Raw genomic sequence first — 26,622 nt, forward strand, 5'->3', positions numbered from 1 at the left:
GGAATTCATCAGCTGACACTCCGACTAAAGAAGCCAAAGACTGCAATGACTGTCCTTTCTGTGATGCACGGCCCCTGTGGGGACATGAGCTCTGCACACAGACCACCACCCTCAGGGGCAGGAGCTCAACCCTGGAAATGGGGTGCTGATACTGAGGGGAGGGGGAGGGCTTTGTGGAGCAGCTAGATGAAGGACATCCTCTTACCTTGAACAGTCTCCCCCCACAAGCACTCCTGTTTCTTGCTGGGACTCACCTGGCTCTTTGTCCTGCCCTCACCCCTGAGGACTCAGTGAGACAAGAGACAGTCTAGTGGCTCTACATCCCCCATCCAATCCCCAGAGTCCTATCTCCCTCCCTCATCTCATTTGGAAGCTCCACTAAACTCATGTGTCTCAGATGGACTCATCACCTGTCTGCACTCACCCCCTGGCCAGCTGGTAGTGCTGGGTTCCTGACTCACAACAGCGGCACTACAATGGGCCCAGGCTGGAAGCCCAGGGTCACAGCCACCTGTTCCCTATCTCAGGGTCCCTGGCCCCCACATTTCTCAGTCTGTGACTTTTACCTGCTACATTTCCTGGGAATGATCTTTTCCTCTCTGTTCTCACTGCCACTGTTCTAATAAGAAGACTAGCCACCTCTTGCCAGCAGAGTTCTAAACAGTCTTCTTTTCTCCCCAACCCCTCCTAAGTCTTTCTGCACCCTGGTACTCTAAGCCTGCCTAGTTTGCCAGTCCTCTGCCTCAATAACACCCTTCAGGGGTTCCCTATTGCTCACAGAGCAAAGCAAACAATTTGCAACTTGGCCAGCACAACCTTCAATAAGTGGATCCCAAACACCTTCCCAACCCCCTTTCTGCTACTGCCAATTACACTCCCTACCACCTGTTGTCCTACCCACCCCCACCAGGACACCCACTTCCATGCAGACACTATTTACTTCTGCCTGGGATATCCTTCCTTTTCCTCCACTGCTCCTCCTGACAAAATCTTCCAGCCATCAGCATCCAGCTCCAAGGCCCTTCCTCTGTGACACCTGCCTGACTCTCCCATATACCATCATCCACCACCAGTGCAGTCAGGATGCTGCCCCAGGCCTCATCCACTGTTCCCTGGAGAAATCCTCCTTGTCTACTCACTGTTCCCTGGGGCCATCTTCCTTATCTTCTCCTCCTTCTCCCATGAGACAGAGTGTCCTAACCCAAATGCTGCCTGAGGCCATATTGGTTTTTCCCTTGTATTCTTACTGGATACGGTAGGCCACTGTTTTTGTCACTTGTATATTGGAGCTAGAAGTAGTAGTTGCTAAGAGGGTTACAACTCCACACAGTTCCCACCACCAGAACTCCATATCTCATCTCCTTTCCTGATAGCTTTCCTATTCTTTATCCCTCTGGGAGTATGGACCCATAGTCATTATGGGGTGCAGAAGGTGGAAGGTCTGGCTTCTATAATTGCTTCCCCGCTGAACATGGGCTTTGGCAGGCCTATCTGTACTCCCAGCCTGTCTCTCTCTTTCCCTAGTGAGGTGGGGCTCTAAGGAAGTGGGGCTCCAGGACACATTGGTGGGATTGCCCAGGGAAGTTCAGTTAGCATCATTTTAGCCTCTGGAACCTGGTGGCTGAAAGAAGAGTTAACATATAAAGCCAAACAAACTGTTGACTAATCATGAACCTAATTAAATAAATAAAATAAAAAGGAAGAGAAAACAGGACCATAGAATAAATTGGCAAATACATATGAATATAGACAGATAATTATGAAATACTAGTTAATACATATCTGTGACCTTGGAAGAACTATTGAATTTTTTAGTTGAGGTTATGAGGACACAGAACTTTGGTGGTGGGAATGGTATGGAATTATTCACTTGTTATCCCATAATTTTGTAAATCGATATTAAATAACTAATAAAATAAAATTTTGAATAAGACTTGTGGAAAAAAAACAGTAGTAGTTGCTAGTTAAAAGAATAAAGAGGATTAAATGAGACAATGGATACAATGCACATGCCAATGCTAATAATGAAAGCAGTAATGAGAAAGAAGAATAGTTATCTATCAGTCCCTTTCTAAGTGCCCTCAGCTCTTTACATGGATGCGTCAGATACATAGATGTGTTAAAACATGGAAAATGATTATGTATGTCTGTGTGAGTGTACAATTAATGTCATACAGACAGCACATGTATAACATATGTACTGTGCACTGTGCTTAGCATTTATAGAGAAACTTAATTTTTCCTCTCCTTTGTGTCTTTTATCAAAAGCCCTCCCAGCCTGTCACCCCTTAAATGCAGGAGAAGGAGTGGACAGAAGGGGTTTCTGCAACATTGCTCCTAGTCACATACTGGTTAGTAAAAAAAGAGAGCAACTCTTAGCATTACCTTTGGATTTGGTTATCTAAGTGCCCCCCCCATACACACACACACTGAAGAGGTCATTTCTTTGAATACAAAGCTATGTTGTGCTCCTACTTTCAAGACCCCATGAGAATAAACATGGGGATGGGCACACAAGTCCTAAATAGATCCTTAGGCTGTGACAGGCTTCAGAGGTGTTAATTATCAGCAACATTAGCATTTTCAGTCCTTGCTGAAGCAGACTTTAGTGCCTTGATTCACAGATTCTCAGGAGCACAGAGAGAGCAGTAGCTGAAAAAGTCCTCCTCCTCCTCCTCCTCCTCCTCTTCCTGTTCTGTTCTTCCCCCTCCTCCAGTAACAGCCCTTTTGGCAGTGCTCTGCTGTGGATAGGTCACCAGGCTGGGAGCAGAGGACCTACATCCCAAGTGCAGCTCTGACACCAACTGACCAGGTGATCCTATGCAAATCTCTTCTTCTGCCAGGAACTCAGGGTCCTAACCTGTAAAAGGCAGACCCTCAGGGCTGGCTGAGATTGAATGGCACAGCAGCTGTGAAAGCTCTTTTGCCAAGAGACTGTGCAGAAGTGAGGCGTCGCTAATTTCCAAGGCTGGGACTCCACTTGGTGGAAAACATTCAGGAAGTGGGGGTGGGGGAGTGGGGGGAGTGAGAGAGCAAGGGCCTGTGTATTCAGGACAGATGGAAGCCTATATTTGTTGTCCTCCTGCTTAGCAGCATTAGTGATTCAAGCTGGTGCTGCCTGTGGAACACTCTGTCCTTCAGGGATGAGAGAGGTTGCAAAGCGGTGAGGCTGGAGCCAGCACACAGTGCAGGGGAAAATAGAGTGATAGTGATGAGCCGCCACGCACGCACGCAAGTTCATATGCATGCATTCACACTCCTGACAGCAGCTGAAACTAATTACAGACAGACAGACAGCTCCTTCTCTGGCTTTTTTCTCCTGTCAACCTTCCCCCCACCCCGCCCCGCTACACACACACACACACACACACACACACACACACACACGCCCCTGGGAACTGACTGAGCTCCCATAAAGGGTGTTTCTGGTAGTACAGTTAAGTGCCTAGAAACAACATGGGGGGTGGAGGTACAGGGTACAGGAGTGTGGGAAGCCTGTGGCTCCCTGTCTCATGAAAGAGACAGAGAGAATGGGATGGGGGCAGGGATGGCTGGGATACAGATGCAGCTTTTGTGTGAACAGATGTGCTCTCCTGGCAAGAGAAAACCCAGGCACTCAGACCCTCCCTTCTTCATGTGAATCTACCCAGGGACCCCCTCTTAACCCTTCTCCCTCTTAAATCCCCAACTTCCTCTTCCAACTCTGTGTCTGACAGAAAGCTCAATCAACGCTGAATGAATGCACAAATGAATAAATACATAGGCCCTTCTCAAATCCATAGGACTACCAAGTCTGGTTCCCATTTCACAAGCCATTATAAGTCTGTAAGCCCTTTCCCCTGCTTTTCTTTCTATATATTCCCTTATGACAGTTTCAACTCTCACCTATGTACTCCTAACTCCCATATCTCTCTTTTCAGTCCGGGCCTTGTCAGCTGTCTGAATGTTTCCCTCATACAATTCTGCAGCAGTCACTTCCACAGAGTTTCTAGAGGGTCTATTGCACAGGGTGGTCAAGGGGAAAAAAAAGACTTATTTTGTGTCTACTACCAGAAGGACAGTGTACATATTAACACAGTTACTGAAAAACTCCTAATCCAATACCAGAGCCTAACTTTATACCCAGACACCAAGGTTCTTCCCTTCACTCTCTTAATTCTAACCCCTCAGATACAAAGACAGCCAAATTGGAAACTGGGGTGGGGGAAGGGTCAAATGCCCAGCCTGGGCTTCTAACGCTAGAACCAAATAAGCTGTTTCAGCAAATAAGAGCTCCTGAGAAGAACCCAAAATAAACTGAGATATTACCAGTATCCAATAATCACCCCTGCCCACCCCCAGCCCCACACTTCTTACTTTGCAATTTTGGTACTCCCTGCTATTTCTTCCCTAGCAGACACACTCACAGACACACACACACACACACACACACACACACACACACGCATGCACGCACGCACGAGCATACATACCACTCAATTTCATTTCTCTTCCTATCTTTCTGTAGCTCTGTCCCCAGGCTTAACTGCAAACCCCCAGTAAATATTTAACTCAAAGTGGTGCAAACTGGGAATTTCATTCCATCAGAGCAGTACAGGAGGGAAGACCTACAAGACTCTCAAATTCTTTTCTGGTTTTTGCAAGGACAAGAGCAAATATGGGCCCCCTCACCTACAGGACCACCTAAATCTGGACAGTGGCCAAAGTAACAGGCTACAAACAGAAGGGCCTTCAGTTCCTCACAGTGTCAGAGCTGAAGAAGGCATAATCCAAGTTTCATCTTTCCTATTCCAGGGAGTCCTGGGTTCCATGCACCAGGACAAATACAAGATATGATTGTTCCTGTGTTATGGCTATACCTAGGTGTTTTCCTTTTTTTTTCCTGAAGAGAGAGAGAGAGAGAGAGAGAGAGAGAGAGAGAGAGAGAGAAGAGAGATCTGCACTACTACTCCATACCTTATGAAATTTCCAGGAGCACCAACCCAGGTCCTCACAAATGGCATTGTGTGTACCCTATTATGTGTGCCAGCACCTAGCCCCCAAGTATTTTCCATTTTTAAAGCAAAGAGGAATGAAAGCTCATTCTGACACACAAGATAAGATGCAATCTATTTAAAGAATTTGTGATGGGGTGGGGGTATAGCATAATGGTTATGCAAAGAGACTTTCATGCCTGAGGCTCTCAAGTCCAAGGTTCAATCCTCACACCGCCATAAGCCAGAGCTAAGCAGTGCTCTGGTCAAAAAAAAAAAAAAAAAAAGAATTTGTGATGAATTGTAAAACATTCCTTTGATCACTCAGTAAATATACATCAAGCATTTTTAATGGATATCATCCAGTGTTTCAGCCTTCAAACTGCTGCTATTCTATTTGAGGGGGAAAGCCCTCTGTACAAGGATTAACTGGCATGCAACAACATGTCAATTCCCTCCCCATGCCTTATATGGTCTTGGTGGCCCTTGCAGTTCCTCTGACAGGACTTAAGTGTCCCACTCCCCTGTCACTGTCACTACTACTATTCACTTCTCCAGTACCAGGTAGGAGTTAGGTGTCTCTCTGGGGTTCCTGGTTTCATATCTGAGTTCTCTTACTGGCTGTGTGGCTTCAGTCAAATTGCTCAGCCTGTTTTAGTCTGGTGTCTCCTCGAGAAAATAAGGACAACAGTGGTCCCTCCCTCACAGAGCTAGTGAGAATTAAGTCTATACATGTGACACACTTAAAATAATGCCAAGGGCTGGCAACATATTTCACTTGGTAGTACACTACTTACTCATGATAGCGACCCAGGTTCAAGTCTAGTCTCCACTACATTGAATGAAGCTTTGATGTTGTGCTCTGTTTATCTATCCATTTATTTATCTCTACCTGGAAGAGGAATTATTCAGTTTCCTTTTGTTATTTTTTATTTGCTATTGCCACCAGGGTTATCATTGATACTCAGAGCATGCACAATGAGTCCATCACTACTGATGGCCTTTTGTTTTAGGATAGTAAGAAATTGAAAGGGAAGAAGAGTAGAGAAGGAGAAAGAGAGATAGCCAAAGCAATGCTTCACCATTCGTGAAGCTTCTCCCCTGCAGTGGAGACCAGGGGCTTGAACTTGCTTCCTTGCGCATAGTAACATGTGTGTTCAACTGAGTACACCACCATCTGACCTCATCTATCTGAAAAAGTAATCCCAGGGTGGTGAAACCATGGCACTGACAATAAATAAATAAATAAATGCATATGATAAATGTTCAATAAATATTAGTTAACCAACAACTGGGCATATGCCAGTCCCTGAGATAAACCCAAATCATATGGACAAACAAAACATAGCCCCCGCTCTTGAAATGTTTTAAAAATGTAGTCAGAGTAATCCTGTATTAATGGTATACAATAGCACCAAGAAGGAGCAAACAAAAATCCTCCCTGGAAGAGCACACCCACCATCCAGTCTTCTAGTATTACCTTCGATAAAAATCTGGCTGAATATGAACCCATAATCCAAAAGCACCAACAAAAAGCAAATGAACAAAAACAGAAGTAGAGCCTCAAAAATGTAGATATTGCAATTCTGTGATAAGTCATATAAAATGAGCTGTAGAAATACTGAGAAAGAAAAGAAACTTTGGAAAACAGTAACAAAGAACAAGTCACTGACAGAAAATAATTAGAGAAAGTATTATCCTTGTATAAATGGCAAAGTCAGCTCTCAGAGAAGAAGGTGACTTCTTCAGTTTTACATAACTAATAACAAGAGCTTAAAGTCATGTTCTACATGCTTGGTTTTCTTTTAACAGACTCTGTTACTGGGGTTATGGTTTCTTTTTTCTGAACAGGTCAGTGAGTGACACAAGTATAGAGCACTATATTCAGTCTCTAAGAGCTGCAAAACTGAGCACAATAAAAGTCCTGCCCTCCAGTAGTTTAAAATTAGTATAAAGGCATGAATGCCTGAGAAAAATTGGAATATATATATGTGTGTGTGTGTGTGTGTGTGTGTGTGTGTGTGTGTGTGTGTGTATCAGCTATTAAAAGATGCTGTTATCTTCTCTGCCATATCTTGCACAGAACTTAAATGTATCATGTTGAGTAAGATAAACCAGAAAGAGAGGGCAGATACTCAATGTTCTCATCTGTACATGAAACTTAAGAAGCAAACACAGTAAGGGGATATATAAGATGAAACTTGGGCTAGGTATAGTGTATTACACCAAAACAAAGAACTCTGGGAAAAGAAGAAAAGGGATAGGGTATAGGGGGTCTAGGATCTTGGTTAATGATGGTGAGAAAAGATTTAGGTTGGGGAAGCTAGTGTCTTGCAGACACAAATTGTGGCAAGATGAGATGTACCTATGTGTCAACAACTGTATTGTAAACCATTAACACCACCCAATAAAATGGGAAAATAAAGACATGACTGCACAAATACAAAAATGTAATGTATTCAGATTGTGTGGTTAAAAATTTCTGTGATCTAGAATGGGAAGAGATGAGGCACTGAACAAGTCTTTGAAAGACAAGGTGGATCTATAGAGGAAAGAGTTTGTGATCAGAGAAAGGTGTAGAGGAGAACAGAAACAGTCTGGCCACCATTGTGGAGAAAATGATCCTATTGAGCAGTGAAGGAACAATGAGTTCAATTGGCCAGCAGAATGAACACACTTAAGGGTAGCCCTATGCTCACACTCTGATGAAGGTTTTAATATTTTTGAAAAGCAAGGCTTCATAATTTGAGTTTGCATCAGGGTCAACAAATGACTTACCCTGTTATAATAAATGAATGAGGGGAGTATTCTTGGAAAGACAGAGACACTCTCGGGAAAGATCTTGAATGCTACACTGATACTTCCTCTACAAATAAAGAAGAATCCTTGGAGTGTTTGAATAGGTAAGGTGTGTAGTGACTGTGGTTGCAAAAAGTCACATCTGGAATGGGGGTTGAATGCAGATGTGGGGTTAGTCAAGTGTGTGTGTGTGTGTGTGTGTGTGTGTGTGTGTGTGTGTGTGTGTGTGTGTGTGTGTGTGTGTGTGTGATATCAAGCAATGAAAATCTATATACGGATAGACTGGATTGGCAGAAGATATGGAGAAAAATACTAGGGATCGTATTTTATTCTGCTATTTATCCCACATATGCTTATTGAATATCAGATATGCTAGGAACTGTGTTCTGATATGGAATCCAGGAATGCACAAGATGCCACCTTTGGCTTTAAGCTGCTCACAATGACAAAGACAGATGCTAACATAAACCATGCAACCCTATGGACTAAAAGATAGGTTAAGTTGAAGGTTGTAGGAACCCAGTAAAAAGGTACCTAACACAGATAGGATACTCAGAGATTTATAAAAAAGATGTGATGCCTAAATTCTGTCTTGAAGATTTAGTAAAAAGACACTTCAGAAAGGGAAAGAGAGTGTGTAGTATCACAGAACATTTACTGTGTGCTGAGCTCTGTCTTTAGGATGAGAATCCTTGTTCTCAAGCTAGTAGAAGCAGAAGAAAACTAGACAGAGAATAATAGAATGTGACACAGATATGACAGTACAGAACAGTGACATCTACCTCTGGGGAAGTCAGAGAAATCTTCTGTACTATGCACTGTAGATGAGAAGATGTTTATCAGACAGAGAAAGAGAGTAGAAAGGTAGGCAGTGGGAGGGAAGTGTGTTAATGCACAGGAGTAAGAGATTGTCTATGGTCTCAATGGTTTATAAATATTTCCCTCTGATTCAACTAGAAAATGAGCACAGTGGGGGAGTGGGGAGACATAACCAAAGAACTCCTCAATGTCAAGCTAAGGAGTTTGGTCTCAATCCCAAAAGCAAAAATTCTCAATCTTGACTGCATATCCTAATCACTTGGGGGAGCTTTGCAAACCACTGATGACTGGATTGACCACCAGGAGCTCTGATTTAATTAAACTGCAGAGGGTGTGTTGGATTTTTTAAATCAGCCTCAGTTTATTGTAAAACACAACCAGGATCAAGAGTTATGGCATTGAGGTGGGAGTTTTCAAATCTGAACATTCATAAGAATCATCTGAAGGATTCGTTAAACACAAACTGAAGGAGAGTTCACCTGTCTCTAACCTGTGCTGCTGACCCTAGGACCACACTTCTAGAGTCTCTGTTCCCAAGTGTTTTAATGTCATTTATACTGCAGTGGGGTGTGTGTGTGTGCATGAAATTATCTCATCTGCATCTTAGAAGGCCATTGGGATCACACTGGGTACAAAGTAGACTGGGAGGAAAAAGATTTTGGAAACAAAAAAATCTATTGAAGAAATCAAGGAAGGAGCTGGTGAACTAAACCTGTAGGAATAGGAAAAAAAAAATTGTCAAAATCGAAGAATGCTTAGGAAGTAGATTTGGCAGGACTTAGAGACTGGCTGGAGGTAGAGGTGAACAATATGAATGAAGGGAAAGACAACTCCTAGGTTTTTACCTTGGGCAACAGATGACTCCTGTGATACTTGGTATGTTTTTATCCAAATCCAAAGTTACAAGTGCTTACCAGACATGGGATGAAAAGTTGGAGAGGTGACCATATCTGCCTTCAAGTCCCATAGTTATAGTCCCAGGGGCTTCAACATCTCTCACTGTCTACTCAATTCCTACTTTTAGCACCAGGAGCCCTCACCTCAACCCTAATCAACTTGGTATTCTCTTCAAAACATTAATATCTGGAATGGAAAAGGAAGGCAGTGACCATCTTGATGTGACCAGCCACCTAATCCCCAAGTACATGGCTCTCTCCTCTGCTATTACCTTGGGTAAATTTAGTTTATTCATTCATTTTAATATTTCTGGGACCGCTGCCTAAATGGTTTCTGTAATATTCACAGAGGCCACATCTCACATGCAGGTAAATAATTCACAACCTGCTCTAATATAACTAGGGAAACAAATGCAGCTTAAAGGGCAGCCTACAAAAACATTTATTGTGCATGGATTTAAAATACATAAAAATGAGCAATTTTCCAGTGCATCATCAGTTATTACTATTTGTAAGTTGCCTCTGCAGGCAAGCATACTGCTAGCAATCAGCAGGACAAGCAGGATAATGGATGGCATAATTGTCTATTGGGATACAGATAACTTTTGTACCTTGAGAAGAATCAACAAGATGCAGACATGATAGATGGAAGAAGAGTGAGCTAAGCTACTATGATAGGAGTTGCCACTTCATTTTTGGTTATGACAGTTTTCCGACGGAATCAATGATTAATCAAAAGACTGTATCATTAGAAACTATTGCTCAGTAGCACATAACCCCTGCTTTGGGTTAAATTTAATAGCATCATTAAAAACTACTATTCTAGAAATTCAAATACCTGTTCCCTCAGAAGAAATCATGCCACATGAAAGCATACTTTTGTGAGTTTGTGGGCGGGCACCATGTAGGTGGTATGCCTTTATTTAGTGACTCCTCAATGCCGATCACAGGAACTGGCACACATAGAGCACTTATAAATGTTAAACTAGAGGGAACTGAATTAATACATGTGTCCATTGATTAATCTGTTCATTCCTTCAACAGATATCCATTAAAAATACAGGAATTAAGAGCTCTTGTCTGGGAATCATATGCTTCAGGCTTCAAATTCCAACTGCAGTTAGCCCTGTAGGTTTGGAAAAGTTACTTAGCCTCTCTGAGCCTAATACCACCTGTGTAAAATGTGGCAAATGATAGAACTTGCTCTTATAGAACTGTGTGAGAATTAAATGAGTCAGTTTGTGTGTTTATCACTGCATTGGCCCATAGTCAGTGCTAAAGGGCAACTGTTATTATCATCATTGTATTTACTAGGTTAGGCCTAGTTCGAATAACTAAGTCCATGTGAGAGACACAGAATCTCTTAAGAAGTGATGGTATTCTTAGTCAAAGCTGGTTTTCTTTTTTTCATTATTTATTAATAAAATAAAAAGGAAACACTGACAAAACCATAGGATAAGAGGGGTACAGCTCCACACAATTCCCACCACCAGATCTCTGTATCCCCTCCCCTCCCCTAATAGCTTTCCTATTGTTTAACAAAGCTGGTTTTCATTATAGGTGGTTATTTATGGTTTCCAGTGTAGAACCCTATTGCCTTAGGCCTATCATTCCTGGCCTAGTACCCTCCTGTAGCAGTTTGGGCTGTCTTGAGGTAGACTGTGCTCTTTTAAGAAGCCTGAGGAATAGTGGAGTGAGAAGGTGATGAAAAAAGGTAAGGCCTAGCAGGAATCCAATTAATCATCAGCAAGCCACCCCTACTGAGCCCCTGTCCTTCTTAACTCTCTTGGGTGTTTTTCTTTTGTATAGCTATTTCTGGCAACATTTCTACCTACTAATTGCTACTTCTAATATTTATCCTCTTGGCTCAATTCAACAACTTTGCCCTGGCTTTTAATTTTAAGGCAACACAGTAGAAAGCAATTGACTTGGAGTTCAGTCAGGAGGTAAGGAAGATGATAAAACTTAAAGGCTTATTGAGGACTCTGGAGATAGAAACAGTTGGCCACTAAATAGCTCTGCTCCCTAGGGCACAATACCTAACATCTCTGAGCCTCAATTATAGAAAAGGGAAAGTTAGAACAGTGGCTTTCGAAACTAGATAGAGGGGGTGGGTGGTGGAGCACCTAGATAAGCACACCCATTCCAGTGTGTGAGGACTGGGGTTTACCCCAGTCCCCACCTGCAGAGGGAAAGATTCAGGAGTGAAGTGGTGCTGCAGGTGTCTCTCTGTCTCTCTTGCTCTCTACCTCCCCCCTTTCATCTTGAATTCTGTCTGTATCCAATAAATAAATTAACTAATTATGAACAAAGAAAAAAAACTAAATGGAAACCCATTTAGTGCAGTGCCTGGTACAAAGCACTCAAAATGGTAGCTGTAATTTTGTGCCAGATGTGAAAATATAAGATAAATGAAGTTAAGGGGCTGATATACATGTAGTAGGCTAGTCACAGAGTCTTCTTGCTTCTAATTCTAGCTACTAAGCTAGGCTTACCTCTTTCATGTCCTTTACAGTCCTCCTTTAATACACATAGGTGGTCCTCAAATGATGCCATCTTGTTCAAACTTTTGTTATAATATCGATGAGGCAAAAAGAAATCTATCTCCAGTGGGTAACACTGTCTGTGAGGAGTCTGCACATTCTCTGCATGTCTATGTGGATTTTCTTTGTGGGTTCGATTTACTCTCAGATCCCAAAGATGCACACTTCTGTGTCTACAGTTATCTCCCTCTGAGTGTGTGTCTGCAGAGCATCCTAAGGGTGGGAACTTGCCTTGCACACTGAGCTGCCAGGACAGGTTTTGGGCCACTAAGAACCTAAACTGGAATAGTCTGATTGAAAAATATATATATATGAATAAATAAATACATATTGTTGTTTTACATTAGATGGATTTCTACCTTTATTTAGAACTTTGTGGTGTTTTGTGTCCATAAAGATGCCATAGGAATCTGACTCTTGTTTGTATCAATTAGGCAACTTGGTGTCATCATATATCCATTTCACATAAGGTTGCAATTTCCAAGAACAAATCTACAAAACAATTGAGTAATTCCTACACTCTGGTAGATTAGTGATAAGTTATGCTTGAATTTTTATCAGATATATTTATTTGAAAGCATGCTTGCCATATCTGCCTACTTGGAAGGTTTTATAAGCAATTTGAAGGTAGGATATAAATATTGTCTATCCTAGCAATAAGCACTTCGTGAATGTTGTCAGTTGATAAACTACCTGAGTTGTTATGTCTGACATCACCTGTGGTGTATTTATTGCAAGTAGTAGTAGTAGCAACAGTAACTGTGTTAGTAACTATTAGAAAATGGGAGCTGGAAAATCTCTTTAAGAATCAATTTTAGTTTTAAGTACTGTGTGCTATAGGAGGGAATGTATCTGATTCAGATAAGTCTAAGTTTGACTCCTATATATCATGTATGATATTACTTTATACTCCCAAACCCAAACTCTTATTTGATACAATTAAGATAACCATACTGCCCTCACAGTTTTGTGGTGAAATGTTATGTGGAATATGCCATAGCATAGTACTTTACACATATTGAAAAATAGACTTAAAAAAGTTATCCAATGAATTGATTAATGTATATTTCACCCTTTTTCATCTGCTTGAGGTATGGCTGGAGGAGGAAGAAATAACCCCCTATAAAAGCTTGTAAAACACAACTTTTCTCTTGCCATATGATGCTTTTCGCTAAGCTGGAAACATTATGTTATCAGAACAACTGTTCCCAGTTGAATAAATACAATGAAGTTGCTATTTCACAGAATAATCACAAAGTAGTTAGAGCTGAGAGTAGCTAAAAGTTCAGAGAGTCACTGAGAAAGTGATGTTAAGTGTTAAAAAGAAAAAGTCCAATACATACATAGTTGTCAGTCATGTCATCTCCCAAGTGTGTGGGCAGAAACAAATAAAAATAAATACATTCATAACCAATGAAACCAAAATCAAAAATCCAAGTCTAAAAAGTTGAAAATGGATCATGATAATAACTTCATTGGTCTCATCCTTCTCTCTTGATCTTAATGTGGGCTGCCAGACTGGATAACTACTCAGGCTGACATGTGGACCCTGGCAGGTGACCCTACCATCAGGGTGTCTCTATATGTCTTCTCTCCTCCTTACAAATGGAGGAGAATAGATGTGATGGTGTAGAATCAGTTTCCAGCCTTGGGTGAAAAAACTGCCTCTTCTCCTCTTTCGGTAGCCCCAGGCCCCATACTTGTTTGGACATGCACTGAGAATAGCATTCAGAATTCCTGCGTTCTCTGACTCTTTTTTCAGTGTTTGTATTGACTGGTCGCCAAGACAACCAAATAGCATTTTCAAAGAGCAGGTGAGTTTGGGGGAGATCTCTTATCTTCTCCAATATTTTAACTCCCTGAAAATTAAAGCAGTCAAAGATCCTCCTGGAAAAAAGCACATAAGTATTTAATGATTACAAGTTGAAGTCCATATAAGACACCCAACAAAGTGGTCATTTTCAAGGGAAAAATACCCAGGTGTGGTAGCTAGCTGCTTTTATGAAATTTGAGAAGTGACTTTGGGGCTACATATCTGATGTAATAACCATGCTGTACTCATTAGCAACTGTTTGATGTGTATCATTATAATCATAGGTGCAAAACATCTGGTCTTAACCAGAACCTGGGTGACTTACAATTGGAAAGGGCAGGTAAATATGGTTTTGCCTCCTGGTCTTGTATCTGGCCCAGACATGCAAATTCCTGTCTGTGAACTTATTCTTTCCTGCCAGAATCTAATAGGTCAATGCCAGCAGCTGTCAGGGTTCTGCCTGTGGTTACAGAGAGTACCACATGGCGACAGGTACGGACAACAGAAAGCTGCCAAAGAAAGGAACCCAGCTGAAGGGAGGTGAGCTGGCTTGCCAGTCAGGGGAAGGAAAAGGCCGTGATCCAGTGCCAGTATTGGAAGTTCCTGCCCAGAAGAAATCCAGGCAGGATAAAAGGAGATAGCAACAGCTACTGGCTGAGCACTTAGTATCTGCTAGGTACTACACCAACTGTCAGAACATTCTCTCACTTAATCCCAGCAAAAGCCAAGCGTCATTTTACCCCAAGGAAAATGCAGATAAAAAACAGGAACCAGGACCAACACAGAAGACAAGTATTCAACATAGTTACCAGTAAACGATTAGGAACATGAATTCTTTATGATCATGGCAATTGGGATTAGGAAATTTTTATCTAAATCACATCATCTCTTCAATTCATTTCTTATTGGGATGACTCTGTTTGTCCTGCATTGGGATGTCTAGTGAGGGCTGGTTTGGCAAGAACTAAAACATCAATCCCCCAATAAAGAAGAAAAATAAAACTAAAAAAAAAGAGGAAGAAAAGAAAGAAAGAAAAGAAGGAAGGAAGGAAGAAGGAAGGAAGGGAAAGAAGGAAGGAAGGAAGGAAGGAAGGAAGGAAGGAAGGAAGGAAGGAAGGAAAGGAAGGAAGGAAGGAAGGAAGAAAGAAAGAAAGAAAGAAAGAAAGAAAGAAAGAAAGAAAGAAAGAAAGAAGGAAAGAAAGAAAGACGATAGGAAACAGAAGGTTGTTCGGGAGGTGGCACAGTGGATGGGGCATTGTGCACTCAAGCATGAAGTCCTGAGTTCAGTCCCCAGTAGGACATGTACCAGAGTGATGTGTAGTTCTCTCTCTCCTCCTATATTTTCTCACTAACAAACAAATAAAATCTTTAAAAAGGAAAAGAAATAAAAGACATTCAAAGTGGGCTAGAAGAGTCGACTATTTCAACAGATGATAATATTTTATATAAAGAGGATCCTAAAGGGGAATAAAATGTACCTTTATGGCCACGTGCCATAAAGTTCCAGCTAGTAGAATTGTTTGGCAAGATAGTTTACCTGAGAGGATGTCTGCTTTGTCTTGCATGCAATCTAGGTTTCAGCCCAGCCCCCTCCCCACTGAGGGGAGCTTTTGTACTATTGTCTCTATGTCTATCTCTATCTCTTTGTGTGTCTGCCTTAAAAAATTGACCTGAAGTAGTGAGGTACTGGCAGCAATGAACATAAAATGAAATAAAATAAAACTCCAGCTAATATGTTAGTGGGAGAAGATGATTGATGAGTTGCTATAGAAAAAAAAATGGCACATGGATTTGAGCTCTGTTTATATTTCCACAACCAATGCTAATTGGTTGCTTCTTTGGAGCAAATATTTCCACCATTATTGATACCTGTTTATAAATGTGAATATTCCTGTATTCCATTGGCAAAGTGCTTAAGCCTACTCACAACAGCAATCAAAGCATCAGTCCTACTGAAACTAGCATACAATAGAAGTCACAACAGAGCTCTGATTCATGAATTCCCTAGTCTTCTGCCACAGACAACATTAGCCCTCCTTTGTTCTTGAGCCAAGACTGTCCCTGGATCAGCTCAACAGTGAGTGAACAAATGGCAATGTATTACAGCATTCTGCCACTAGAGTGTACAACTCCCACATGCTAAGCAAGCATCTCTCACCTCCAGATTGCTGAACTCACAAGCAGAAAAGCCCAAGTGCGTGAAAGCAAAATCTTGCTTGGTCCTCTGAAGGGCTAGAAAACATTTCAAAGGTAATATATCATAGTGATCCATTTACACGGGTTGGGCTATGAAAGTAATCAAGAGGGTTGGATAGAATCCTCAAATAATGACAATACAGTTGCATTCCCGGCTGTGTTAAATGACCAACATATCATGACTGCCTTTTCACGCAAATGTCAATGACATAATCCTAAAAGGCTTGCAACTCTCTCACAATAACCTGATTATTTTTGGAGGGTTGAAGTGGCATATGCAAGGACTGAGGTTGTTGTGCAGGGTGCTACGTGATAGAAGTAGGGCAGCAAAATGTGTGCCGAGGATTTGAAACGTGTCTCTTGAACCAAAACTCCTGCCATTCATCTAGCTGGGGGAAAAAAAAACCTGCCATTCAGTATGAAAGTTCCCACTTGTTCTCATGACGGAGGCCAGTTGGGAAAATGTGGTGCAGAGCTGATTGAATCAAATTCTGTTTTTAAAAAATCCAGCTAGTTTGTGGGTATTTGTTTATTTATAGCTCCCTCCTCCTACTCCCCTACACCCTGCCTCCTTCTGCAAAGGATTTGAGGTGGGATTTGAACACTGAAAGTTTGTTTAACTCTTAAACAAGTCTAGCTACTTTTTATACAAAATGAAAACCTTGGAATCAAGCACCTTGCTCTACAAACCCCGTTCACTTTTCTCAATCTGTACTGGTCTACTTTGTACCCCGTAGTAGCAGGAACAGCTTACACCAAACACCATCATGGCCACTGTTACAATTTAGTATAAACCAGGGAAATAAATTTGAATCCATAAATCCAAAGCCTGAAAAAACAGGTAGGATACCTATTCACCATTAATTTATTTGTTCCTTCATTCATTCAACAAATACTGAGTGTGACCTTCTCTGGAACAAGTCCTAATCTAGGCACAAGGGAAATAAAAATGAAGATGACCCAGCTGTAGTCACTCGAGAAGTCGCCAGCCTAGTGAGAAGCACAAGCAAAGAAAAAAAAATCCAACTCTTGCATAGTTGAACCTATACAGGTAAAGGTTCATCCAGGAACTGTAGGAGGCATGTTGGGTTTAGCTAAGCTCTGACTCAGAATGCTCTAGATTCAACTTCTGGTTCTACCTTTTACTATCTGTGTGACCCTAGGCAATTTGCTTGACATCTCTGAGCCTGGATTTTCTCATCTGTAAAATGGGACTAATAATAGTATTGCCGCCAATTTGGTCTTGCTCAATTTAAAGGAGGTAATCTGTGTAGAATACTTAAAACAGTTCCTGACAAATAATTAAGCACCCTGTTTTTGTTGTTGTTGTTGTTAGTTGATTGTACTTCCTATTCCTTTTGTTTAATTTTCATAAGACTGTGTCTGTTGATGAGAGTTCAAGGACTGGTTTCTAAAATAGAACAGCTTTCAACAGACCCTCCCTCTAAACCTGATTTGATTTCCATTCTCTCTCTCTCTCTCTCCCTCTCCCTCTCCCTCTCCCTCTCCCTCTCTCTCTCTTTCGGAATGACACAGTTCTGCCATGTTTTTCCCCTCAACAACCATATGTCTGGCAAGAAGCTCAGGGAACAAATATTTCCCAGATGGCTCTGTTTATGTCAGCCTACTACATGCCAAGCACCCCTCTAGGTGAGCAGGACACACTGCTGGGTAAAACAGAAAACAGACAAGGTCCTTGTCCTCTTAAAGTTTACATTTCAGTGGGAGAGGCAGACTATAAATAGACACACATAAATAGACAGAATTGCATAGAGAGGTAAGTGTAATTAAGTAGTGCTCATGTGGAGGCTGAGAGATATCTTATAGGCTAGGGCACCTGCCTTGCCATGCAAGAGGCTCAGGTTCATGGCCTGGGACCAAAAAGCACTGGGAGAAGCTCTGATACTGTGGTATTTCTCCTTTTTCTGCCTTTCTTTTTCTTTGTCTCTCTACCTAATGAAAAAAACAGCCCAGAACAGCTAAAATAATAGTGTGCTTGTATAAAGCCCTGGATCATCAAAGAAAATAACAGGAAATAAAATCAAAAGAAAAAATTGCCAATTAAAAAAAAAAGGGAGATTAAGGAGGAGCACAAGGGAACTAACTATAGGTTAGACAACCTATCTCAGAAGGTAACAATGGCAAACGCTAGAAGAAGAAGAAGGTAACAATTAAACAGAGACTGAAAAGTTAACAAAGAACTTTCCTGTGTCACAAAGAAAAGTGGAGGCAATCCAGGTAGAAGGAATAGCATTTGCAAAGGCCCTGGGACAGGAAAAGGACTCAGGGAATGTTCTAGAAGTCAAAAGAACAGCATGTCTAAAATGAAGAGCCCTGGCAGGAAAGCAAAGCCAGCAAGATTATTGCATGCATTTCAAAGATGAGGAAATGGAAAGTCAGAGAGATTGATGGGCTTACCCATAATGCTCTGCACACAGTAGGCACCCCATATGTTGAAGCTGCTCAGGAAGTAGGGCGGGGCTGGGGCCTTCTGGCTTCCAAATTCGAACTGAGATTTCCCACCACAACTAGGAATCAGCTGCCCAGAGACACTGAAACACACAGTCTTTTTCTTTGGTGAGTCAGAGGCAACACACATTAGAGTGTGGGATCGAGTGGCCCCAGCTGCTGCCTGAGTGTAAGGGGTGGGGGTGGGCTCAGGATGGGGCTGAAGCTTTTTAGCATGTTTATGATGAGCTGAAAGCACTCACTGCTTAATTTAAAGTACCACTCACACATACACATACAATTCAGCAGCTGGGGGAACTGCCAGGAATTGAGGCTAAGTGTAGAAAATTGAAGGATCAGGAATAATTAGGTGCCTGGCCCTGTTTCCCAGCTCCCACAGACTGCCTTAGACCCCATAAGTAGCATCTTCCCTAAGAAACTAGAGGTCAAGATACAGCTGTGGGCAGTGAAGTTTGGAAAAATGACTCCTTGGAGCCAGTTACAGCAATACTTCTACCCAGTGTTAAGCTTGTCTGCCTGCCTGCCTTCCTCTCCATCAGTGCCTACTAAAATATCCTTCAAAACACAACCCCACCCTCCTGGTGAAGCCTCTTTTTTGAGGTCCTCCCTACCTCCACCACCCCACACTCCCATCTTTGTGTTCCTGGAAATCTGACAGTTGGGAAAACTCATTTGGCCCTCATCACAAACTGCCTGGGCAGACTGCTGCTTTTCCCAGTTTGTGTTTCTTGACTCCCCAACCACGTGGGGACTCTCAGCATACACTTGGGAGACTGAGTGGTTTTCTTTTGTATTCACTGCAGCTCTCTGTCACAGTAGTAGGTCTCCAGCAAGAATCCTGTATGTGTTTGCTCATGGGTTACAAGGCATCATCATGTGAAAATCCTTTTGCAGGGTAGTAACTATTCTAGATTGAAAAACAAGAACTTCACCTTAATAAGAATGTCAATTTCCTTCCCTTGCTTTTCTATACCCAAGCAGTTACCCTACCCACAGACTGTTTGGACTGCAGTCTTCTCAATCTAAACACCCCACTGTCCATCTCACTAGGTTATCGGCTCAAAGTCTTCCTTCTGATAGGCCTTCTCCCCTAGTTTTACTTTCAGAAACATCATTCCCCTTCAAGGTCAAATCCAAATGACATCTATGCCAAGAAACTTTCCCAGATCCCTAAACCTTCATAGCACTCATGTTCACCACTCTCAAGGTATAGACTGGTAAACTGGAATGTGTTAGATTCAACTCTCCTCAATCACTTTTCCAAGTAGCCTCTGTTTTCTGTTCTGGAAAAGGGGCTCACAGCCTGCCTTAAAGGGACTTTAGGAGCACAGACCTTGGCCCACAGACCCATATGGTACTCAGTATCATCTTCATCATTGTGGAAAGCAGAGAAGTTTAAAAGTTGAGAGTGTATGCATGCAGGGGCCAGGTGGTGGCTCACACATTACCATGTTCAAACCCCAGACCCCCACCTGTGGGGCAGTGTGTACCACACAAGTAGTGAAGCATTACTACAGATGTCTCTCCTGCTCTCTGTTTCATTATCTATCTATCTATCTATCTATCTATCTATCTATCTATCTATCTATTTCTGTCTCTTACTATGAAGGGAAAAATGGATTCCAGGAATAATGGACCAGTGCAGGCACCAAGCCACATCAATCACCTTGGTAATAAAATAATAATAATAAAAGAGTGTGGTCTTGGAGAGCATGGAAGTTTGTAGAATATATTTTCATGCCTGAAGCCCCAGGTTCAAACCCCAGCATCACCATAAGATAGGGTTGTGTAGTGCTGTGGTCAAAAGAAATATATATATATATATATATATATATATATATATATATATATATATATTAATGAGCATGGGCTTCGTAACCTGACACATCTAGCTAGGTTCCATACCTGGTTCCATCACTTCTTAACTATGTGACCTTGAGCCAGTTACTTTCTCTCTGAAGACCAATTTCCTCAAGTGTAAAATAAAGTCATAGTACCCCAGCCCCTATCATAGAACCTACAAGGAAAAAGGCTTAAAGACATAAGTTACACATGAGACAAATGACCCAACACAGGGGCTTGCTACATTAAAAAATCATTCCAGGTCTCCACACACATGAAACTCAGACAACTCTGTTAAAGACACAGACACTAACTCTTTTTAACTCTTTTACTTATCTTTGCATCTCTTTCCCTGCCTAGCTGAGCCCAGAACCTCTGCAGCTGGCAGGTCCACAATAAATCATTGTTGAATTGAATTGAAAACCCAAACCAGATGTGCCTCCTCCACTGTCAAATGAAGCTTTCAAGCTGGTGGGTTGGGCCTGCAACCCTCAACTTCCCCTCCCTCCTGAGCTAAGCAGCCACCATTGTCTGGTCAGGCTCTAGGGAAAGAGGCAGGACTATGGAGAAGGAGGAAGTGCAGATGGGGTGGGAGGGACAATAGGGAGAGATTGCTAGTCAGTCCCTGGTCACTCCTCCAAAAGCACTGCCTTTAAATTGTTCTAATTTGAAGTCTCTGGCATAAAAAAGAAAAAAAAGTGAATCTGATCCCTGAATTTTTAAATCAGACACCTTTATCCATCCAATGGCTGCCTGATGGCGAAAACTGCCTCTCACATCACCCCCCCACACCTGAAAAAAAATGAAGATGTAAGGAGAAAGCACTCCTTTTTCTTTAGAAAAGATGGTGAAACATATTCAGAGAGCTTCAACTTTGAAGAGGATGGAAAAGTTCTAACTAACAGTAAACCATGCCTCTGAGTTAGTCTCACTACGAAGGCGCAGAAGTATTTATCTCTCTTTCTTTCTCTCTCTCTCTCTCTCTCTCTCTCACACACACACACACACACACACACACACACACACACACACTTTGATAAGATCCCTGGGACCAAAACAAGGCACTTTACTAGGAAAAATAGAAGAACAGGTTTATTTCAGACTACAGAAAAAAAAAAAAAAGAGCTCCACACTCTACATCTTCGGTGTTTCTGAGCAGAGCTGCACAAACAGAACACAACAAGTAGCACAAGATCAAGGTTAGGAGTTGAACAACAGAACATGACTGCCTAAACTGAAACTTTGACTCTGTTCTCTGTAGCTCTGCCTTACCCCAGGCAAGTGGCTTCACCTCATTGTGCTGCTGGTTTTTGATTTGTTACAAGTTGTTAAAACCAACACCTTTTGGGGCTAGGAGATAGCTCATTTGGAAGAGTATATACTTTACCATGTGCAAAGATCAGGGTTGAACCCCCAAGTCACCACATGGGAACACTTGCACAAAGAAAGCTTCATGAGTGATAAAACATGCTGTGGTGTCTCCTTTTCTCTGACTCTTTCTCACTCTGCCTCTCACCCTCTATCTGAAAAAATAATGGTAATTTGCAGGGAGCAGTGTAATCATGCAGATGCAGAGCTCTGGAGAAGTCCTGGTAGAAAAAAAGTATTACAAAGATCTCTATATCTTCACAGAGTTATCTATAAAAACTAAATGAACAAAGGTTTTTAAAGCACTTACCATTTGCCTGGTGCATGATAAGTACTACACAACTAGTCAATAAAAGGAAAGGCATAGACATACTTTGGACCCATTGTAGCAAGCCTAGTCTGGAAGCCAGCTGCACTCTACCTCCAATCCCAGTCTCAGGATTTCAGAGTTGGATATCTCTGAACCTGTTTCACCATTTCTAGCAAAGGGCTAATAACAGTCCCTACTCTGAAGGCTGTTGTGAGTTTTAAATAAGGTAGCTCCAAAGTTCTGAACACGGTGCCTGCCCCAGCAAAGTAAGTAAGCGCCCAACAAAAGTGAAATGCTTGTCATCTGAATCTTGGAGCTTACTGTTTCCTTCCCCCACCGCAACCCACCTCTTTTGGGTTAACACATGATATGTAGTTTTAGAAGTCCTGTTGCAGGAGAGGAACAATTCCATCATTTTGCCAATGAAATTCCTAAACATTTTACTCAAGATCCAGAAACGAGAAACATTTTCAGTCATTTCTGAACCACACAAGCATGGTCAGTCGGACTCACCCCCACTCAGCAAACTTGACTCCCCCCTCCCATAGCTGTAGAAGTCATACTGCAGGACAAACTTGGAGGAATGAGTCCTTTACTGCAAACAAAAGCAATCTTTGTTTGCTGTCCAGCTTTGGGAGGAAAAAAAAATACCTTAACCCAGGAGCTTGGAAAATTCTTGAAAGTTCTCATTTTATTCCAGCAAATCCAACTGAATTGGTGAGCCTCCTGACCATGTGAACTTGAATCAGAATGAGTCGCCTCTACCCACCACCCTCACCACAGCTCCCAAACCCAGCAGACTACACTGGGCATTAAGACATATTGGTCGTTGATTCCTCCACGGGAAACCCAGGTTCCATTTCCACAAGGTCTGCTACATTGCTAAAGCTCTCATAAAACAGTGCTAAAGAACATTTTGAAAACAGGGGGTTAAAAAGCATCCATCAACTCACCACTCTGACACAAGTCTTAATTTTGTGTGGAAAGTTCTCTTCCAGTCTTTATCCACGTGCAGACATATTTTTACAGCATTGTAGTCATAGGGAAAGACTGCAGCAGTTTCAGCCAAGAACCAGATACCATACAGCTCATGTCACTAAACTTTCCAACTGAGGGCTTTTTCTTCCCCCATTTGCTTCATTCATTCATTCAGTCAGTCGATCCACAAACATGGATTTAACCAGGCTCTGGTACTCTGCCTAGGAGAGTGTGGACATGGAGATGACTAAGTCAACACCCCCACACACACAGGGATCTGCTGTTTTAGTGGGAGAAAACTGACAAGTCAGCAGGAAATTATAGCACACTGTGATCACTGCATAGACCATAGACACTGTGAAAAGACAGAAGAGAAGCATTAAAGGTGGGTGAGAAAGGGAATTGGGAGCAGGGAAAGCCAGGCAGAACATATACAAAATAATGGAGTCACCAGGTAGCCAAGATTAGTTGAGAATGATTGGATGATAGGCAGATGACTGTGGACACAATGAGGAAGGAAGGAGAGGTGCAAGCTGTTCAGATGAAAGGTTTCAGTTTCATCCTAAAGACTAAAGGAGAGTTTCAGAAGGTTTTTTGTGTGTGTGCAGAATGGTACAGATACACACTATCCAAAGATTGCTCCAGCAGGAGAATGAAGGGTACATTGGAGGACATGAGACAGGTAACAGGAGGGTAATTTAGTGGACTGTCACCATATTTAATTACAATAAAGAGGATCTAAATTAAGAGGCTTTTCCACTTACATGCTGTGTTACCTTACTGGATGAATTAACCTTTCTGTGCCTTAGTCTCCTCTTCTGTAAAGCAAGAGTGAGAGGAGCATCTCCCCGGTGGACCTACTGGGCAGGTTCACCAAGCTACTGCATGCAAAGTACCTGGCACAGTGGGTGATACCCAGAAGCCACTCCAATACATTTTTCTTCCCCTTCCCCTCATTCCCTTTTCTTCTACCTCACCCTTCCTTAAAGGCTGACAGGATATGAGGCGTTGAAGCGGCCGAGGCAGGATTCTAACTCAGACAGTCTCACTTCAGAGGGCAGTGGAGAAAGTTTGAAAGTGCTGTTGTCAGGACAGTTACTTAGATGGATTGTTTAGCTGAGTTGAGGGCCCAGCTGAGGTTGGAAACTATGACTTTAGAATGGGACTAATCAACAAAGTGATGAGATTTTCTCCAGCAGAGATCCTCCATCTGGGTGTAAGCACAGAAGAAGAGGCTGTCAGTTAAATTTATCCAGGCTTGGGTTTTTGCCTAGTGGATGTGTCAGAAAGACACAGGGCAAGGGAGTTGGGAATTTAAGCAGTATTCTGATTACTCTGTTCAGTTAGATGATCAGACCTGGCTTCAAATCTTGCCTCTGTTTCATACTAGCTGTGGGACATCGGGTAGGTCACTCCACCTCTCTGAGCCCCAGTCACTTCATTACAAAAATTGAAAGTAGTGCCTGTCTTATAAGTTACTATGAGAATTATATGAATAAGATACTTATCATCATCATCATCATTTTCAAGGATGGTGAGGGAAGGAAGTAAGGTAGGAGGGGTTAGCAGGATGGGAAAATGAAGAGGACCTGGAAACCCTCCTGAGGTTAAAAAATAAACTTAAAAGATGAACTTTGAGGTGAGCGAGGAGGGTGTGGATGGTGGGGGATTCCGATATGGATCGGTTTTGATGGTACAGCTAACATGGGGGTGTGTCCTGCACATGGATCATGGATGTCGAACTCACCCAGAATGATGTCAGGACTTGGGATGGAGAAGACAGTGAGCCAGATGTCGAACTCTTCGTTGAAAGGGTAGTGGGGTGGGGGAAGGCTGACCAGGAGTGGGTGGTTACAAAGAAGAATCGATGAGCAGAGGAGAGAAGAGGAGTCTGCAGCTAGGTGGCATGAAAAGGAGGAGTTCTTGGTCGAAGCCGGAAGGTCTAACGGTCTGGAAGAAAACTGGGGAAGCTAGAGCACAGACCCCACCTCCCAGCCCTGGGGTGCCTGTGGTGTGGAAGGGTAAGCTCTGTCCACCAGAGGGCGCTGCAGGCAAAGTCGTGAGCTCCTCTGGGGAGCCTCAGGTTTCAGCTCTTCAGGCAGAGAGGTGGAAAACTGTTCCGTGAAGAAGTGGTTTTAGAGAGAGCGTGGGGGGAATTGTTCTTCGTGGGATGGTGTTTCCACAGGGTACAGAGAAAAGTGGGAGAAGAAAGTAGTAGGGGAGAAGAATGAGTCAGGAATGGTGAGGAATAGGAGCAAGGAGCCCACTAGGGACGGTGTGGGAGAGGACAGATGACGGCAGGGAGGCTCACGTTTGGTCTGTAGCCAAGGACTGGGGGATGTGAGACTTGGTGGGATTAACTGTCCTCAGACTTCCAAATGCAGCTTTTTTTCCCCTTTACATCTTTTGTTTATTATAAAAGTGACACATGCTTGCTTCAAACAATTCTAATCATCACTGAAGTGAAAATCCACTCTCCACCCCATCCTCTTCCCCAGGGGTAACCACTGTTCACTGTCTATCCTTCTAGATTTTCTCCGAGGTCTAAAATATATTATCCTTAACAAAACTCAAAGCCCACTATATTAACCCTGTAACTTGCTTTTATCACAATTGTATATTGAGACATCATTGCATATCAGTATATTAAGATCTAGCTTATTCTTATTTGCGGCTACATTGTCATAAAAGGAGCAGGTGGCAATGACTGAATGTTCTGTACCAGGCTAGAAGACCTGTGAATCAGGTATTGTCTCAGCATTTCATGTGGATTATCTCACTGATTCTTCACAGCTTTATAAAGGAGGGCAATTTTCCTCATTTTTACAGATAAGAAAATAACAGCAAAGGGCTTTAGAAACTTGTCAAGGTCACACAGCTTACAAGAGCTAGAAGAACAAGTCAAACTGTGTAGTCATTTAGACTACTTCTGATTTTTTTGCTATTTATAAACAATGTAAATAATTACAAATAAATGAATGTCTTTACTCATGTAGCACTTCTAAAAGACAAGCTATTAAAAAGAAGATTTGCTAGGTCATATGATGTTTCAAGTTGCTCTCCAGAAACTGTGCTAATTAAAGGACATATTTGTTTATTTTCATAAGAAAGAGAGAGTGATAACAGAAACCAGAGCAATGGGGTACTGAGGCTTTAATTCAGGGCCTCATGCATTCAGCTTCTTCACTCTACCCATTTAGAAACCTCCACTACCACTATTATGCTAATTTAAATGTGCACCAGGAGTTAGTGGGTGCCTATCCCAACCGATCCACATGAATTCTGACATTTTGCAACCTTTTAAATTTTTGTCAACCTGAGAGGTGGAAAACAGCACCTCAGTTGTTTCATTATTCTTTTAATTTCCATTTTTACTATTTAATTGTTGTTATGACTTAATCTTTTCATGGCATCCACCTGTTCAGAATTCTTCATTCATTTTTCTGGTAGATTGTTTTTCAGGTTCTCACTGTATTACAGAATCTCACTCAAACATTCATTCCTTCAGCAAATATCTGTTGATCAGCTATTGTGTACCAGTCCTGCACAAAGAGTACATTGGTGAATAAACAAAATCCTGGACTTTCATAGACTTGACATATAAACTGAGGAAAGA

The 26,622-nt window shown here is 42.1% G+C and overlaps 1 protein-coding gene across 5 annotated transcripts in view; it reads right to left on the reverse strand.

Annotated features, from left to right (window-relative positions):
- Positions 1–26,622, reverse strand: part of RTL9 (retrotransposon Gag like 9) — a 55,905-nt gene that overhangs the window by 21,765 nt on the left and 7,518 nt on the right. For 2 of the 5 annotated variants that reach the window (XM_060183284.1, XM_060183283.1), the window contains exon 1: positions 24,754–24,964. The exons of the other annotated variants lie outside the window; for them this stretch is intronic. The gene's annotated coding sequence lies outside the window, so the exon portion shown is untranslated. Of the gene's footprint in view, positions 1–24,753; positions 24,965–26,622 lie in introns of those variants that run through there. 5 annotated transcript variants of the gene reach the window in all.

This window comes from Erinaceus europaeus, chromosome X (genome assembly GCF_950295315.1).
Source record: "Erinaceus europaeus chromosome X, mEriEur2.1, whole genome shotgun sequence".
Lineage (NCBI taxonomy): Eukaryota > Metazoa > Chordata > Mammalia > Eulipotyphla > Erinaceidae > Erinaceus > Erinaceus europaeus.